Source organism: Oncorhynchus nerka, unplaced genomic scaffold (assembly GCF_034236695.1).
Source record: "Oncorhynchus nerka isolate Pitt River unplaced genomic scaffold, Oner_Uvic_2.0 unplaced_scaffold_832, whole genome shotgun sequence".
In the NCBI taxonomy this organism is placed as follows: domain Eukaryota; kingdom Metazoa; phylum Chordata; class Actinopteri; order Salmoniformes; family Salmonidae; genus Oncorhynchus; species Oncorhynchus nerka.
Genome location: NW_027040437.1, coordinates 110,437 through 116,436, shown reverse-complemented (window position 1 = coordinate 116,436; position 6,000 = coordinate 110,437). Strand labels below are relative to the sequence as shown.

The window sequence follows — 6,000 nt, the reverse complement described above, 5'->3', positions numbered from 1 at the left end:
CATAACGTGTCAATGTATACTGAGATTTTTTTATGTAAATATGAACTTTATCAAACAAAACATACATGTATTGTGTAACATGAAGTCCTATGAGTGTCATCTGATGAAGATCATCAAAGGTTAGTGATTAATTCTCTCTCTTTCTGAATTTTGTGACTCCTCTCTTTGGCTGGAAAAATGGCTGTGTTTTTTTGTGACTTGACGGTGACCTAACATAATCGTTTGTCGTGCTTTCGCTGTAAAGCCTGTCTGAAATTGGACACTGGTTGGATTAACAAGAAGTTTATCTTTAAAATTGTGTGAAATAATTGTATGTTTGAGCAATTTTAATTATGGGATTTTGTTATTGCCTAGACAATCATGTTGATTCTTCGTATTCGGTGGGGGGAGCTGCAACTCAATATTAGGAAGGTGTTGTTATTGTTTTGTACACACTGGAAACTGTTGAGCGTGAAAACCCACCAGCGTTGCAGTTCTTGACATGAACAGGTGCATCTGGCACCTACTATCACCATTTAAAGGCAATTAAATATATTGTCTTCACCCTCTGAATGGCACACACACAATCCATCTCTCAGTTGTCTCAAGGCTCCAACATATTTTTTTAACCTGTCTCTTCCCCTTTAGCTACACTGATTCAAGTGGATTCACCTGGTCAGTCTAGGTCATGGAAAGAGCAGGTGACCTTAATGTTTTGTACACTCAGTGTATATTTGCCAAAAGGATTAGGATACATTTGCCAACATGATATAGAATCAGTGTCAACATGTTTTTTGGTACATTGGAATCAGTGTCAACATGTTTTTTGTGCTTCGTCCTTGTGGCTTGGTGAGCTGCATGTATAAAAGTGTTCCTCTTTCTCAAGCTGAACAGAACCTACAGACCACCTGTGATTCCTTCTCTGACAGGAAAAGATTGCCATGGAGAAGTTGGCCGTCCTTCTGCTTGTGAGTGCTGCCATTGCACTGGGCGACGCAAACCTGACCCAGCTGCTTGGTTTAGAACCCTTACTGAAGACTGAGGTGGAACAGACTCCTCCTGTCGGGGCTCAGGTAGCAGCAGTACAGCAGGGGACAAAGGAAATGTCATGTCCCTCAGACTGGCACCCATATGGATCACGCTGTTTCAGGTTTGTCAGCATTCCGCAGTCATGGTCAGATTCTGAGCAAAACTGTTTGGCACTTGGTGGAAACCTAGCATCCGTGAATAACCTTTTAGAGTACCAGTTCATGCAAGCACTAACAAAGAATACCAATGGCCACTTACCTGATACCTAGATTGGAGGTTTTGATGCAGTCAAGGAGGGCTTATGGATGTGGTCAGATGGGTCCAGATTTGACTACACTAACCGGAACACTGGTGAGCCCAATAACGCTGGAGAAGGAGAGGACTGTCTGCAGATGAACGCTGCAAGTGAGAAGCTCTGGTTCGACGTGCCCTGTGAGTGGAAGTTTACATCTCTCTGTTCCAGAAGAATGTAGGCTAGGAAATGACCCAGCCACTTCAACTCTCACCTCCAGGGGTCAACAGTCTACTTCACCTCTCACCTCCAGGGGTCAACAGTCTACTTCACCTCTCACCTCCAGGGGTCAACAGTCTACTTCACCTCTCACCTCCAGGGGTCAACAGTCTACTTCACCTCTCACCTCCAGGGGTCAACAGTCTACTTCACCTCTCACCTCCAGGGGTCAACAGTCTACTTCACCTCTCACCTCCAGGGGTCAACAGTCTACTTCACCTCTCACCTCCAGGGGTCAACAGTCTACTTCACCTCTCACCTCCAGGGGTCAACAGTCTACACTTCAATACTCAAACCAAGATCTGTCACTCACTGCAGCTCACCATGACCTAAACTTGTGATGAAACTGTGTGATGTTGCTAATCCTGCTTTTGAAATGAAAGATAAATGACTGAATAGTTTTTCTTAATTTCCTATTGCTTAACTAGTTGTCATGGCACATCAGTTAGTCAATGGTAAGATATTATAAACTAGAATAAAGACAATCTCTCAATAACATGAACCTGCATCACTAAAAATAATTGCTACATTTTATTTATTTTACCAGGCAAGTCAGTTAAGAACAAATTCTTATTTTCAATGACGGCCTAGGAACAGTGGGTTAACTGCCTTGTTCAGGGGCAGAACGACAGATCAGACCTTGTCAGGTCGGGGATTTGAACTTGCAACCTTTCGGTTACTAGTCCAATGCTCTAACCACTGTTAATAATGATTAACTCTCTTCCTAACAGACCATTTGTTTCTGAATGGTTTAGACGCAGCAAATTCCAGTTATATAACTATTAACATGAATTATCAGCTTTTTAAAATAATTTATTAATGCATTTTTTATGGTTTAGTAATTATGCATAAAATTAATAAATACTTAGTAGATATTCAATGAATGATTTATGTATTCAGGTGAACTAATGCAGAGAGAGAACTAATGCATTAACTAATGTACCATTAGGGAGAGAGAGAACTAATGCATTAACTAATGTACCATTATTGGGAGAGAGAGAACTAATACATTAACTAATGTACCATTATTGTAAAGAGTTACCGTTCCCTGTCTTTAACTAATGCATTAACTAATGTACCATTATTGTAAAGAGTTACCGTTCCCTGTCTTTAACTAATGCATTAACTAATGTACCCTTATTGTAAAGAGTTACCGTTCCCTGTCTTTAACTAATGCATTAACTAATGTACCATTATTGTAAAGAGTTACCGTTCCCTGTCTTTAACTAATGCATTAACTAATGTACCATTATTGTAAAGAGTTACCGTTCCCTGTCTTTAACTAATGCATTAACTAATGTACCATTATTGTAAAGAGTTACCGTTCCCTGTCTTTAACTAATGCATTAACTAATGTACCATTATTGTAAAGAGTTACCGTTCCTAATGCATTAACTAATGTACCATTATTGTAAAGAGTTACCGTTCCCTGTCTTTAACTAATGTACCATTATTGTAAAGAGTTACCGTTCCCTGTCTTTAACTAATGCATTAACTAATGTACCATTATTGTAAAGAGTTACCGTTCCTAATGCATTAACTAATGTACCCTTATTGTAAAGAGTTACCGTTCCTAATGCATTAACTAATGTACCATTATTGTAAAGAGTTACCGTTCCTAATGCATTAACTAATGTACCATTATTGTAAAGAGTTACCGTTCCTAATGCATTAACTAATGTACCATTATTGTAAAGAGTTACCGTTCCTAATGCATTAACTAATGTACCATTATTGTAAAGAGTTACCGTTCCTAATGCATTAACTAATGTACCATTATTGGAAAGAGTTACCGTTCCTAATGCATTAACTAATGTACCATTATTGTAAAGAGTTACCGTTCCTAATGCATTAACTAATGTACCATTATTGTAAAGAGTTACCGTTCCCTGTCTTTAACTAATGCATTAACTAATGTACCATTATTGTAAAGAGTTACCGTTCCCTGTCTTTAACTAATGCATTAACTAATGTACCCTTATTGTAAAGAGTTACCGTTCCTAATGCATTAACTAATGTACCATTATTGTAAAGAGTTACCGTTCCCATTATTGTAAAGTCTTTAACTAATGTACCCTTATTGTAAAGAGTTACCGTTCCCTGTCTTTAACTAATGCATTAACTAATGTACCATTATTGTAAAGAGTTACCGTTCCCTGTCTTTAACTAATGCATTAACTAATGTACCATTATTGTAAAGAGTTACCGTTCCTAATGCATGAACTAATGTACCATTATTGTAAAGAGTTACCGTTCCCTGTCTTTAACTAATGTACAATTATTGTAAAGAGTTACCGTTCCCTGTCTTTAACTAATGCATTAACTAATGTACCATTATTGTAAAGAGTTACCGTTCCTAATGCATTAACTAATGTACCATTATTGTAAAGAGTTACTGTTCCCTGTCTTTAACTAATGTACCATTATTGTAAAGAGTTACCATTATTGTAAAGAGTCCCTGTCTTTAACTAATGCATTAACTAATGTACCATTATTGTAAAGAGTTACCGTTCCTAATGCATTAACTAATGTACCATTATTGTAAAGAGTTACCGTTCCTAATGCATTAACTAATGTACCATTATTGTAAAGAGTTACCGTTCCCTGTCTTTAACTAATGTACCATTATTGTAAAGAGTTACCGTTCCTAATGTCTTTAACTAATGCATTAACTAATGTACCATTATTGTAAAGAGTTACCGTTCTTTAACTAATGCATTAACTAATGTACCCTTATTGTAAAGAGTTACCGTTAATGCATTAACTAATGTTCCTTAATGCATTAACTAATGTACCATTATTGTAAAGAGTTACCGTTCCTAATGCATTAACTAATGTACCCTTATTGTAAAGAGTTACCGTTCCTAATGCATTAACTAATGTACCATTATTGTAAAGAGTTACCGTTCCATTAACTTGTACCATTATTGTAAGAGTTACCGTTCCTAATGCATTAACTAATGTACCATTATTGTAAAGAGTTACCGTTCCTAATGCATTAACTAATGTACCATTATTGTAAAGAGTTACCGTTCCTAATGCATTAACTAATGTACCATTATTGTAAAGAGTTACCGTTCCTAATGCATTAACTAATGTACCATTATTGTAAAGAGTTACCGTTCCTAATGCATTAACTAATGTACCATTATTGTAAAGAGTTACCGTTCCCTGTCTTTAACTAATGCATTAACTAATGTACCATTATTGTAAAGAGTTACCGTTCCCTGTCTTTAACTAATGCATTAACTAATGTACCCTTATTGTAAAGAGTTACCGTTCCTAATGCATTAACTAATGTACCATTATTGTAAAGAGTTACCGTTCCCTGTCTTTAACTAATGTACCCTTATTGTAAAGAGTTACCGTTCCCTGTCTTTAACTAATGCATTAACTAATGTACCATTATTGTAAAGAGTTACCGTTCCCTGTCTTTAACTAATGCATTAACTAATGTACCATTATTGTAAAGAGTTACCGTTCCTAATGCATTAACTAATGTACCATTATTGTAAAGAGTTACCGTTCCCTGTCTTTAACTAATGCATTAACTAATGTACCATTATTGTAAAGAGTTACCGTTCCTAATGCATTAACTAATGTACCATTATTGTAAAGAGTTACCGTTCCTAATGCATTAACTAATGTACCATTATTGTAAAGAGTTACCGTTCCTAATGCATTAACTAATGTACCATTATTGTAAAGAGTTACCGTTCCTAATGCATTAACTAATGTACCATTATTGTAAAGAGTTACCGTTCCTAATGCATTAACTAATGTACCATTATTGTAAAGAGTTACCGTTCCTAATGCATTAACTAATGTACCATTATTGTAAAGAGTTACCGTTCCTAATGCATTAACTAATGTACCATTATTGTAAAGAGTTACCGTCTTTAACTAATGCATTAACTAATGTACCTGTCTTTAACTAATGCATTAACTAATGTACCATTATTGGGAGAGAGGGAGAGAGAGAGAGAACTAATGCATTAACTAATGTACCATTATTGGGAGAGAGGGAGAGAGAGAGAGAACTAATGCATTAACTAATGTACCATTATTGTAAAGAGTTACCGTTCCTAATGCATTAACTAATGTACCATTATTGTAAAGAGTTACCGTTCCTAATGCATTAACTAATGTACCATTATTGTAAAGAGTTACCGTTCCCTGTCTTTAACTAATGCATTAACTAATGTACCATTATTGGAAAGAGTTACCGTTCCTAATGCATTAACTAATGTACCCTTATTGTAAAGAGTTACCGTTCCCTGTCTTTAACTAATGCATTAACTAATGTACCATTATTGTAAAGAGTTACCGTTCCTAATGCATTAACTAATGTACCCTTATTGTAAAGAGTTACCGTTCCCTGTCTTTAACTAATGCATTAACTAATGTACCATTATTGTAAAGAGTTACCGTTCCTAATGCATTAACTAATGTACCATTATTGTAAAGAGTTACCGTTCCTA

At 36.0% G+C, this 6,000-nt stretch overlaps 1 pseudogene; it reads left to right on the top strand.

Annotated features, from left to right (window-relative positions):
• Window positions 1-895: 895 nt before the first annotated feature.
• LOC135571046 (ladderlectin-like) lies at window positions 896-1,579 on the top strand (annotated as a pseudogene).
• Window positions 1,580-6,000: the final 4,421 nt, after the last annotated feature.